This window comes from Tachypleus tridentatus, chromosome 10 (genome assembly GCF_004210375.1).
Source record: "Tachypleus tridentatus isolate NWPU-2018 chromosome 10, ASM421037v1, whole genome shotgun sequence".
Classification (NCBI taxonomy): Eukaryota; Metazoa; Arthropoda; class Merostomata; order Xiphosura; family Limulidae; genus Tachypleus; species Tachypleus tridentatus.
This window is the reverse complement of record NC_134834.1, coordinates 84,699,927-84,713,862: the sequence shown is the minus strand read 5'-3', so window position 1 is coordinate 84,713,862 and position 13,936 is coordinate 84,699,927. Positions and strand designations below refer to the sequence as shown.

At 35.0% G+C, this 13,936-nt stretch overlaps 2 long non-coding RNA genes across 6 annotated transcripts in view; one reads left to right on the top strand and one right to left on the bottom strand.

Annotated features, from left to right (window-relative positions):
* Positions 1-7,975, top strand: part of LOC143229766 (uncharacterized) — a 127,556-nt gene extending 119,581 nt beyond the window's left edge. For all 3 annotated transcript variants that reach the window (XR_013016059.1, XR_013016058.1, XR_013016057.1), the window contains one exon: positions 6,724-7,975. This is a non-coding gene — a long non-coding RNA (uncharacterized LOC143229766). The remainder of the gene's footprint in view (positions 1-6,723) is intronic.
* Positions 1-13,936, bottom strand: part of LOC143229765 (uncharacterized) — a 116,382-nt gene that overhangs the window by 90,512 nt on the left and 11,934 nt on the right. The gene's annotated exons all lie outside the window — the stretch shown is intronic.

Here is a 13,936-nt window from a genome sequence, read left to right as displayed (position 1 = left end):
AAACTAGTGTAACCCAATAATCCACGTTGAATAAAGTGTAGAGTGAACTGGACTTCCCTTGAGCTTAGAGTTCGAGATTAGTTTCCCGCTAGTACAGCGATAAGTCTAGGGATTTACAACGCTAAAATCAGGGGTTCGTTTCCCTCGATTGACTCAGCAGACAGCCTAATGTGGCCGGCTTTGCTTTATGAAAACACATAATTCGAGATTTCAAAAAAAAATGAAGACTAAGTTTATTTATTATGAATCTCAGAACATTAATGAGATCAGTAACTTGTAACAACTTCGAGTTTCCAGATCTTACAGTTACTTAAAGTTATTTTTTATCTGTTGTAAATGAAAACTTGAGGACATTTTAAACAAGTGATAGGTTCCTAAATAATCTTTTCGTTTTAAATCATCTATTATCACGATGGTATTCCATAAGTAAGTCTATATAGTGATCTTAAATAAGACCATGCTTAGCCTCTCAAACAATGTACTAAACTGAACTGTAAATCTTTTTTCTTCGCTTCACTTATTAGTTGACTTTCATAGAATTGCAGTGATTGAGAAATATTAATATTTTTAATTGTGCCCTGAACGAGGTTGTTACTCAGAAACTCGTGCCTCTATTCTATTTGACAGGGCCCCGAATTCCTAGTTGGTGTCTTGGTATTACTGTAACATTTAACGCAGTCACAAACACTGCTGGGATTGTTGTATAGCTCACGATTGTTGCTAACTGGTAGAATTAGTGTATGACGTAACATAGTCACTGAACCTGGTATACCTATTGTATGTTTTACTGTGGTCACAAACACTACTGAAACCAAGTGTGGATAAATATAGTCAAAACAGTTCGAATAGAAAAACACGATCTCGAGAAATGGGGTTGGAAGACCGATCATCAAATCGTTTAAGCACCGATAAACGTCTCTGGTGGTGTGTACGGCAAGCTTGAATAGTGAGAGCTGTTGTACATTTTGCGTATAGGAATCAAAATGTATTTCGTTTTATATTAATTATATAAACACTCGAATTATATTATTTCAAAAGCTGTTTATTAAAACAGTTCAAGTAATATTGAAAAAGAGTTGGTTAAATATTTGTAAGACATATGTTACCACTTTTCTTTCTGTTTGATTATTTAAAAGCGAACAATAAAAAACAGAACTAAATTATATTTTTCTCAAATTTCCCCACAGATGGCACTTCTAAGAAATTTAAAATACATAAAATAATTGTATTTTCATAAGTATGTCCAAGACTAAAATACCGAAGTCTTGAAAGTAATTTATTTTATCTTTCAATACTCAGAAAGGTTTTCATCTAACAAACACAGTATCAGCAATCAGTTTATAATACTATCTGCTTTGAATAAATTCGAACCGTCTTTGACGCACCAGCTCCCAGCATGAACAGTAGTGGATGTTGTTTTCTTTCTTGTATTAAATAATGACGTTATATCAAGACTAGAAACTCTTCACGCAAGGACAGTAACAAAAACTGGAAGTAAACCAGCGCATTGTAAAAGAAGCCAGTGACCTTGAAACTTACAAACATCAATGTAAGTTAAACAAGCCTTGAGGCCAGGACGCCGTGGTAAAGCGCTCTAACCTGTTTGACTGCTCCTCAGCTGGCTGGTGATACAGCAGCCCCGGGCATAGTGAAAAACCAGAAATAAAGCGTGGGGAAGTGAAAGAAGGGGAGGGTCTTAAAGTAGTGGTTGTTCGCGAAAGATCTATCTACTCTATTTAAACTTGAAAAGAAAACTTAGATTTTGCAAAGTCTGTGAGTGTATTACAGCCAAAGGTGGAGTGAGTTTGCCCCATTTGTATCAAAATCACCAGTTAGAACTCACTGGGAATTTAACTTAAGCCACATAATATGTTAATACGTGGAATATATTAGGTGGTCAAGTAATATTAGTTTCTGTTAGAATTTGCTTGGTACAACATCAAGACAAAAGTAAAATAATTTTTAAACTAATAAGATAAAACGTACTGAATTACAAAAACATTTACTATGCAAAGGGCATTAATCCAACGAAAAAGGCACTGTGAAGCCCACGGAGTTAAGGACGCTGCAGTCTACCCGATTTTTGCTTATCGCTTCAAAAATATGGATTATGAAGTTAATTTTGAAGCGTGAAAAAGAACATTACATTGAAAGCCAATGATAGACCGACTATTAATATATATAAAATAGTTATTAATGATTGGTATTGTTAGAAGATGAATGGACTGTCATTGTATTAAAAATAAAATTGAGATCTACTGTTACTATGTAACAGGAGATTTGTATACGAGCTTACGTGTTATGTTGAGTTTATAACTCGGTGCATGCAAAGTTCGGTTCATGAACGCGAAGACCATAACATAAATAAAATATGTTCGTGTATCTGACCCCCCCCCCTCACTTTCAGACTCGCTCCGCGGTGCTTGCAAACCGAAACTCGGATGACTTAATCAGAATGAGTTAGAATATTAGATACATTATTAGTGCTGTTTTTACAAGCAGGCAAATCTACTGTAAAAGTCAAAATAAGTAGAATTTAGAATAACTTTTAGCGTTTGGGATTTTCTGTATGTAGCTCACTTTCATGAATCGTTTCAAAATTCCTGATTTTCAAGTATTTTATGTCGTTTCCTCAGCAGATTATGCTATTAACCAAAGTACAAGTCACTGCAGTTAGGACTTGCAGCAACTTGGTAGACATATTTACTTATTTCAGAATTTGGCGCAAAACTACACAAGGGCTCTTTGCGCATGTTACTCCTTAAGTTTTAGCTAATAGACTAGATTGGTTTGGTTTGTTTCGTTTTGAACGTCGTGCAAAGCCACTAGAGAGCTATCTGCGCTAGCCGTCCCTAGTCATCACCACCTACCGCCAACTCTTGGGCTACTCTTTTACCGATGACTAGTGGGATTGACTGTGGCATTATAACGCCCCTACTGCTGAAAGTGCGAGCATGTTTGGTGTGAATAGACTAGAGGGAAAGAAACTAGTCAAAAACGTCGTCCGCCAACTTTTTTCTTTTCTTGTCTGTCCACATAATGAGATTTCACCTTCACTTCAAAAAGCAAAAGAATATATATATTGTGATGAAACATTCTCTGAAACAAGCCTCTACACTTTGAGTTGCGTAATTTATCAAATAAAGCTCGCACCTGAAATATAGTCTTTAATACAAATACTAAAAGAAAAGTCTCGAAGTTGATTTATAATATCTAAACCAAAGAAATGTTTCGAAGACGGTTCTAAAATAACTATTAGAGGAATAAGGAAACATTGTTATAATTAAGGTGACAACAATTTATGGCTTGTGTTGAATTTCGCGCAAACTTACACGAAGACTATCTGCGCTAGCTTCCTTAATTTTGCAGTGTAAGACTAGAGAGAAGACAGGTAGTCTTCTATCACTACCTACCCCGCCAACTCTTGGGCTACTCTTTTGTCAACAGGGGCCTGGCATGGCCTAGCGCGTTAAGGCGTGCGCTTCGTAACCTGAGGGTCGCTGGTTTGCGCCCGAGTCGCGCCAAACATGCTCGCCCTCCAAGCCGTGGGGGCGTTATAATGTTCGGTCAATCCCACTATTCGTTGGTAAAAGAGTAGCCCAAGAGTTGGCGGTGGGTGGTGATGACTAGCTGCCTTCCCACTAGTCTTACACTGCTAAATTAGGGACGGCTAGCACCAGATAGCCCTCGAGTAGCTTTGTGCGAAATTTCAAAACAAACAAACAAACAAACTTTGTCAACGAATAGTAGGATTGACCGTCACATTATGAAGCCTTACGGCTGAAAGGGCGAGTATGTTTGGTGTGACATGGATTTGAACCCGCAACCCTCAGATTAGGAATCGAGTGTCTTATCCACCTGGCCATGCCAGGCCCGCAATTTATGAGAGACACTATACTTTTAATTTATTTCATATTTTCATGCAAAGCATCACAAGAATTATCTGTGCTTGGACATCTCTAATTTTGAATTGATAGATTAAAGGAAGAGCATCTAGTTGACGGCTCTCACTCCAACTGTTGAGTTCCTCTAATCGATTAAGGATATTTAATCATCACTTTTATACCGTATCCACATTTTTGCAGTAACGGGACTCAGGTCTGGAATCTTCAGGTTTCTCCCTTCAGGCATACTAGCCACTAAGTAACACCTAGCCCAAGGACAGTCCGAGCCCGAGCTTGATCGATATTTTGTGAGAGTTTTTAAGAAATTTTTCCGTTGCATGTTTATACGGAAGAACAGTAAATCTTTTACGTTTCCTCTCAAAAAATTGGGTTCGTTTCCCTATTTGACATTTTATACGTCGAAAACGTTTTAGTTGTTGCTTTTTGTCTATCTTCGGTGGCTGTGTTTCTGGTCGGGTTGCAATTTTACGCTACCGTATTACATTAACTATTTTCTTAAAGAATATTGTTCAAGTTTCTATTTTAGTATATTAACTAAACAGTCTATCTTATGAAGAGTTATTGACTTTTAATACATCATAAAGTGTTTGTTATTATGCATCTGCCAATAATCTGTGCAACAGTACAATTTGAAACAAAGAAAAGAATATGGAACCGCTTGAACTTGACGTATTTTCACCAGACAATTAACCATATAGACCTCACGTAACCAGTTTGATTAGAACTTGTTTGGAATGTAGTTTACGATTTTGGAAAGTTCATCACTTTGGAATTTATTTTTTAATTACATTTCTTTAATCATTTTTTGGTACTCGTAAGTTTATTGCATGAGATTTAAAAAAAACGATCATCCATCCCGTCAGAACAGAATAGTTTTCTTTGAATAGCTACTTTTAATATCACGATGAATTCAGTCATTTAAAAAAATACGTGTGTATTGTTAATAATAATAACTTAATGATCTATGGCAATTTCAACTACGTAATACATTTCGACTGTAAAAAATCGCCAGAAAAACAGATACAGAAACTGTAAAAGGAACATCGTTAGTGTTTACTTACTAGCGGTATAATTATTACAATAACGAATATATTCTGGTGGTAATTCGTATTTATTCTTCTATAGAAAATGATAGCTAATACTGAGTGAACAACGTTTTTCTGTTTGTTTCCTTTGTACTTAAGTTGTTTTTGATGTTTTAAACAGAGTTGGGACTTGTATGGTAGCTCCACAACAGCTCAGCGGAAAGTCTGAAGGCTTATAACGCTATAAAATGGATTTCGATACCCATGGTGGGCACACCACAGATAGCATGTTTTGTTGCTTTGCACTCAATAACAAACACAAAACTAAAATAAAATATGTAGGGTAAAATCATTTCGTGTTATAACGTACTATAAACGCAATAACTTAAATTACCCACCAGTTAACAGATAACAAAACAAAAGTTAGTCCTAAGTAAAACACAAAGTCCTTATCTTACTGGTGTTGATAATTTCTGCTGAGATCAAATTGCTTACTTAAACCAAAACTTTAAATCCAATCTGCTAATGACTATTAAATATATTCTTCTTACTTTCTTACTTATAAAGACTTGGAAAGCATTGCTTCATCAGTTGGATACACTTTCTGTTAACGATATTTTCGACCATAAACCTAACAACATCTTACTAATTTCGAATGGATAGTTTAGGAGAATAGGCTTAAATCAGTATCCTAACAATATAAAACAATCTCTATAATGAAAATATAAAAATAATAAATTTGAAACAATAAAACCAAATATATTAAACACTGTAACCAATAATGTTAAGGACAGTAGCATTAACAAAAGAATACAGTATACCTTTCTTATGAAACACATAAACACACGTTGTTAGCTTCTATCGTACTGTTTATCTTAACTACAAGCAATAGCAGTAAAAAAAAAGCAAAAAACTATTTAACAGAATCAACCATTACCCCAACAGAGACGTTACTGTTTGCTTTTAAATTTCTGGGGTAGCCATCCATAATTTAGCGGTGTAAGGCTAGAGGGAAGGAAGCTAGTGATCACTACCCATCGCCAACCCTTGGACTACTCTTTTACCAACGAATACTGTGATTGACAGTCACATTATAACGCCTTAACGGCTGAAAGAGCAAGCATGTTTGGTATGACGGGGATTCGAATCCAAGACCCTCAGATTACGAGTCGAGTGCCTTATCGCCTGGCTACGCCAGGCCAAGGCGTTACTATTGTTGATTTAAGTTAGCGTGAGCCTACAAGGCAGTCGGATTCTCGAACGTTTTCAAACCATTACCATGACCCCATAAAATCGAGAAATTCACGGTGCTTCTGGTGTAATACATATTTGACAAATTTACACATCCGCCCAATGTTATTACTTACAGTGTACTGATTATTTCACTGTCTGGATATTTGAAACATCTATGGATAGTGTAAAAATAACCATTTGAGAAAAAGCTGTACCATATAAACTTTCCATTATTTGAGAAAAATGTATAAACAGATACGTGGCTGCAAGTACTGCAAATCTATAAATACTGGCTGAAATCTAGTGAAAAACAAAGTCCAAAAACTTATATATTATTTATATTACAAAGATGTATATTTCAAATACAAAAACCAAGATATATTAAAACGTACAGTTCTACGTTTATCAAATATTGTAGAGGTCTTTTACTGTAAAATATGTTTTGTCGTTTTCAAAATACTGTGGCACTGAGATTTGAAATGCCTCTTAGCTCTTAGCTCTACATGTAAGTGTTATCTGTACTGTACATAAAAGTCATGTGATGGTTGATTATGTTACAGGGTCTGTAGTATCTACAGTCAGCAGGATGTACGAGTTAATAGCCACAGCTGGACAAATCACCATATATGTGATAGGTAGCCTGTCAGCTCTAAGAAATCGATTGTTAGGAGGGCCAAAGAACCATTCACTTTCACCTTTGCACGTTGAACGTTTTAGCCCTCTTAGCGCTTTGAACGACATCCCAGCGAAAAGCAGTTAGAAAGAGAGCTTTTCACCTTCCCCAGGTGACCGTTGGATCTCTTGAGGACGCCGGACTGTAACAGAAGGAACTTCCAAGAAAAAGTTAGGAGTCACCTGCAGGCGAAGTTAGCCAACAGACAGAAAATCCGCTAATCACGTGACACTATTCCACGAACACATTTGTGACGCATACAATTTGCATTAGAGTATTACAATAAAACCAAAACAGAAGTTGTTTGGCGATTGCTGATTCAGAACAAACAAAAACGACACTGATTACGTGAATGAAAATCAACATCTCGGAACATTTGTTGACCAAATGGTTTGTACACAGCAACGAAAGTGTTTGTTGTTGTTTTTTCCTGATGTTACTGCATGTGTATGATGCTTAGATAATATGATGTATGGTTAGTTTTAAGAACCAAAGAAACCGGATCCCTGTTGAGGGCTGATGATGAGGAAATTCTGAGTTATTCGGGCTATTATTTGGGATACTGGTAGGAAGTGATGTAAGTGATTACGTCAGTTGAATATCATTTCGTCATGAAACCGAAACAATCTTAAAATAAATTATAGCTTTTCGCCTTTAAATAAACAAAATATCGAAAAAATAAGTTCCGGATTCTCATCCGGCAGAAATTAAGTATATTTTGCAACTGGTTTCAACACAAAAGTCACAAAACTTTTAGCTAAATTTAGATCTGGTGTAATAAAATATTGAAGGATAAAATATAAACGAAACGTATGTTGTTCGATGCGAAACATATATATATACATTCAAGCAATTCATGAAACTCTAATAACATATATTTCACGTAGTTTCTTTCATCACATATGTGTATATATTTATATTTCATTTTACTGTTATGGCATATCTTAAATTGTAAAGCATTATAATAGTATAACATTAGTATTATAATAACAAAAGAGAAACAACGAACATCACGTAACGTTAACTTGGCGACCTCTTATGCACGTTTTGTACGTGTTTATTTATTTTCCCTGCGGATTTATTCTGCTAACTGGAAATTCCAAATTATAGGTGTAAACAGAACATAATAAAGTCTAAAACATTGAATTTGTTGTTGTGTGGAATATAACCTAAAACTGTATTTTCCAGTGAATCAGGTGACTCATGAGAATAATTTTTCCCTTGTTGTGCATTATGGGGAAATTATTACTAAGATTTAAATAGCAAATTGCTCTTTCTGGAGTCCCCTGGTTTGTTGGTGTAAATTACGTTAAAAATCCTGGGTTCGATTTTCCGAAAGTCCCAAAACGTAGATAAGTGTGTGTGTTTTTCTTATAACAAAGCCACATCACGCTATCTGCTGAGCCCACCGAGGGAAATCAAACCCCTGATTTTAGCGTTGTAAATCCGTAGACTTACCGCTGTACTAGCTGGGGGTAGAACGTAGATAGCCCACTGTGTATCTTTGCACTAAAACAACATTTTTATAAAATAGAATATTATATATTTATTCATATAAATTTATTTTGTTAATTTTCCTCACATTGTTCAAACGTTAAAACTAATATAATAACTCCAGGTAAACGAAACGTATTTTATAAATATTTTTACTACACATAACTATGCCCATATTTTAAGAATTAAATCAGCGTTATTTATTTTTAAACTAGCTGAAGTACCCGTTCAATAAAAGAGAAAGAGAGTATCTTCCGAGGATTAGGTTTGAATGCGACCTCGTGCGACTTCTTGGCGGACCTTAAGGGTACGTGTCAGGTTTGTTGGCAATCTGTTCAGCAGTTCGCTAGTAATAATTGGACATACACACGTAGATTTTGTCAAATAATAGGTTCCATAGTAGATGATTATTTGTTGATATAGCCAACAGTTTATGCACCCAATGGGTCTAATTGACCAGGTCAGAGATTCAGATAATTCTTGCACCTGTAGTCTTCTAAGATCTAAATAATTCTTGCAACTGTAGTCTTCTATAGTTTTGAAACGCAGACCAAAAAGATGGCAATAGCTGGATTAACTGTAACTCATGTAACGTATCCACAACTGAAACTGGAAAAACGTGTTAAATAGCGTTACAACTCTGATCATATATCATCAGATCTCAGTCACTAAGTCACTAGAAGGGTCATTATTTTGAAAATACCTTTATATAAGATTTAAGTTTCGATTTAAGAAAAAAAAACCGTACTTCACTATGGCACAATTGAAAACGTATATATTCTTCTATGGATACGTTTTTATTTGAGAAGTAGTGTAGTTATGGGTAACATGAAAGGTATGTAATTACTTGTAGTACCTAGAACTAACACTGTTGAAAACAATTGTTTTTTCTTTTTTCAACCGTCAGAGGAATTTCAAAATATGATGAAATATTTTAAAAAAATAAAAAGTTTACGTAAGTATCTATTTGGTCACTAGTTCTCAAAAATGTTATTTATTTTTAGAAATTATTTGTTTAGATTGAGCTACGTTGAGTGTCAGTTGTTTCTTTGAAATAGGATCAATATTGTACTATGGGAAGTGAACTTTTAAATGCTGTTTAGTATGCACCGACAATGATCACAAGCTGCACTTGAGTTAGAAAGTACAAAGCCTCAAATACAATGGCAAATGAATATATAATCATGACCTTCACTCGATGTGGGTCGAATATCAAAAGCGATAATAAATTTGTATATATGGCCAGTAGATGGCAGCAGCATGCAGATCAATATCTCGGCTACTTGCTGGTCGGTCAACAATATGCTGCGTAACAACACCCGTGATTAGTTTGAGTATTAGAGATTTGATGTGATGTTAAGACAGTGAAATGTAATATAATAATTTAGATATGAAAGAAAAGCTGTCTGTAATTGAAAAAAAATCCTACCATAAGATTTACTGTAAGATATAATACTGAAAGCAAGTAAAGTGTGAAAGCACGTGTTCGAATATAAGTGCTCGTGAAAATATTATCAGATAATCATACTAACTTATTACTTAATAAGATGTTTGAGTATTTTGTCACGAACTCTTTTTATAATGATATTAACGTATGCCCCTTTCCTCACTGTTCTTATCTTATTATGCTACAGTTTGGGATCCGATACTGAGAAAGAGCAGAGTGCACATAACTCAGAAAGTAGATTTGTGCTCAGCGTGAAATAAAACCTTATAACACATTAACTTACAGCACGCATTTCTATATAGTAAAGTAGAAATTGTATCAAACATATCAAAAATATGTCAAATGATTCGTGTCTTTCACATTTCGAAGTAGTCAATTAATTTCATTTAGAGCGCGCTTGTTTAATAACTTTTAACATACACTTTGGTCTTACAAGAGCATGCTAAGGAACGTTTATGTTAGATATTCGAAATATTTCTAACTCATAACACACTTGCTTCATAACACACTTGCTTCATGGCGTCTTACTTCATAACACACTTGCTTCATAACACACTAACTTTATAACACACTTGCTTCATGGCGTCTTACTTCATAACACACTTGCTTCATAACACACTTACTTCATAACACACTTGCTTCATGACGTCTTACTTCACACATAAGGCAACATTAAGATATTTTTAACTGTTTTGTACAAGTCTATGTACAGATCAGTTTTTTAACTGTTTTTCACTCTTTCTATGTTGTTTCTAGTGTCATTATTCCATGTTGAGGTTAATTTTTTAATGTTACCAATGTCATTATTCCATTTCGAATCAATTTTTTAATGTTACCAATGTCATTATTCCATTTCGAATTTCGTAATTCGGTTTTATTTATTATTACTAACGTCATTATTCCATTTCAAATTTGATTTTATTTATTGCTAGTAGCGTCATTTGGCACGTGGCCGGGTAGTTATGACATTCGAATCGTAGTCTGAGGGTCGCGGGTTCGAATCCCCGTCGCACTATACATGCTCGCCTTTTAGCCGTGTGGGCGTTACAATGTGACGGTCAATCCCACTATTCGTTGGTAAAAGAGTAGCCAAAGGTTGGCGGTGGGTGGACTAGCTGTCTTCTCTCTGGTCTTACACTGCTAACTTAGTAGGAAGGGCTAACGTAAATAGCCCTCATGCAGCTTTGCCCAAAATCAAAACAAATTAGGGTCATTATTCCATTTCAAGCCCTTTTTTTTTTGTTGTTACTGACGTCACTATTTCATTTCAATCTTGGTTTCATGTCTTGAAAGTTAAAACTTATCCAAAAAAAAAAAAACACGTAGATTTCTGAAAAGTAAGAAACGATATATTTTGCATCTCTAAACTGAGAAAATGCTGTGACATACCGAGCGTTTTTGTTGTGTTCAGACGAGTATCACCAGTAAAAAAGGAAAAAGAAAAAAGAACAAGGTAGAATAATTCCCGAAAGTGTTTGATAATAAAATGATTCTGTGATTATTGTAGTAAAATATTATCAGCCCTGAATATATCTGTTGTAAGAAGTCACTTCATGGATAACATGCAACAGTTTAGTTTGTGAAATGTGTTAGCCCTGAATATATATGTTGTAAGAAGCCACTTCATGGATAACATGCAACAGTTTAGTTTGGGAAATGTGTTAGCCCTGAATATATCTGTTGTAAGAAGTCACTTCATGGATAACCTGCAACAGTTTAGTTTGTGAAATGTGTTAGCTCTGAATATATCTGTTGTAAGAAGTCACTTCATGGATAACCTGCAACAGTTTAGTTTGTGAAATTTGTTAGCCCTGAATATATCTGTTGTAAGAAGCCACTTCATGGACAACCTGCAACAGTTTAGTTTGGGAAATGTGTTAGCTCTGAATATATCTGTTGTAAGAAGTCACTTCATGGATATCCTGCAACAGTTTAGTTTGTGAAATGTGTTAGCCCTGAATATATCTGTTGTAAGAAGTCACTTCATGGATATCCTGCAACAGTTTAGTTTGTGAAATGTGTTAGCCCTGAATATATCTGTTGTAAGAAGCCACTTCATGGATAACCTGCAACATTTTAGTTTGTGAAATATGTTAGCTCTGAATATATCTGTTGTAAGAAGTCACTTCATGGATAACCTGCAACATTTTAGTTTGTGAAATATGTTTTGGAGTAAGAACCCATTTGATAGATAGCCTGTAACTAACTAAACTCGTTGTTTATCGTAAGGAATACATTTAAACATAGCATGCTTCAATATAACGTGTTTTCATGAAGATGTGAGTGAAAAAAACACACACACAGAGAAACGTGATACACCTCTTTAAAAAAAAAAAAATTAGGAAAATCCATACTCAAATATCACGTTTGAGAACAACTGGGTCTTTGAGGAAAACGAGCATTATAATAGAAAGTTAAGTGGAAAAGAAAAAACAAGCTCTTGAAATAACGTATATAGTTCAACAAAAATAGATCGTAGGTGATTTAATGATCCCGTTAACAAATGGTGTAAAAATCTTTCTCTTTCTAAAATTTGTCATTTTATTGTAATAATAGTCATATTTTACGTTAATAACTTATACTTATAATAGTCTAAAAGTCCACATACGTATTTTGTACATGAACTAAATATTAATAAACGGAGAGCACAAGCACGTTAGCAAGCCGAACGTTAATAATTATGATAAAATTACTCTCTCTTCAATGTTTGTTTTTTAAATTTCGCGCAAAGCTACACTAGGGTTATCTGCGCTAGCCGTCCCTAATTTAGTAGTGTTGGGCTACTCTTTTACTAACGAAAAGTGGGACTGACCGCCACATCATAACGCACTCACGACTGAAAGGACAAGCATGTTTGGTTGGACGAGGATTCGAACCCGCGACCCTCAGATTACGAGTCGAACGCCTTAACCCACCTGGCCATGCCGGGCCCTCTTTATTTAAATGCAATCTGTAAAATTTTCTAGACACATAAGTACTCGTTGAGTTATGAAAAAAAGTGTTAGAGAAGTAGTTATCGTTCATTAAATGAAGCTGGAGTCCAAAGTTTTTACATAAGTTCAATTTCCTTAAATTTTACAGATAATTCCAATATGTATTTCCGGTGTTTCCCCGCGCATATAATTGTCCTATATGTTTTTACATATTCCATATAATGTTTGAACCCTATAACACCAATAAAACCTCGGTAAAAAATAAATTCAGGTTTACAGGGGTTTAAACGTACAATTGTATGGATTGCTTAAAGTAACATACTTTATTTAATGATTGAGGTTTACATCAACTTTTCGAACTGGGTTCGTGCGGTGGTTAGTTTATTGTAATTCACAACTTCATTGTCGACAGTCATCGAACAGTCACGTGTTAATATTAAAGTTCTACTGATCAAAGTTGTTTTAATTGAATCTCATCAGATCATTAATTAAATGAAGAGTTGGGAACAATTTCGGACAAAGGAATTAGATTACTTATAGTGTTGGGGAGAGATCTGCAGATTTCCTAGACGGAAGCACTAAATTATTTATAAAGTTAGAGGAAAGATCTGGAGATTTCTTAGCCGGAAGCCCTAAGCGATTCATAACTATTATTACAGAAAACATAAAAGGTTATGATTTTTAAATAAACAAAAGAAAACTTTTTTCTACAAGCATACTAAATATTTTTAAAATATTTTGATTTTTTTCCTCAATTTCATTAATGTCTTGAAATACATATTAAAAAACAAAATCGCTTAATTCAAGTAACAATCAATTATCAGTAGACTCTTAATCACGTAGTGTTTAAATAATGTTTACGTGGACATCAATTTCGTAACCCGATCTCCAGGTTTGGTTTGTTTGGAACTTTGCGCAAAGCTGCACGAGAGCTATCTGCGCTAACCATCCCTAATTTAGACTAGAGGGAAAGTAACTAGTCGCCACCATCCATCGCCTACTCTTGGGTTACTCTTTTATTAATGAATAGCAGGATTACTCGTAAATGTATAACGCCCCTAAGGTTGAAAGGGCGAGTACATTTGCTGGGACGAATATTCGAATCCGCGACCCTCAGACTGTGAGTCAAGCGCCTTAACCACCTGATCCTTACATCGGACGTTTAGTAAATGTTATTTTGTTTTGCTAATTTGTCAAGAGAACGGAGTGTTTGGTAAAGAAACTAA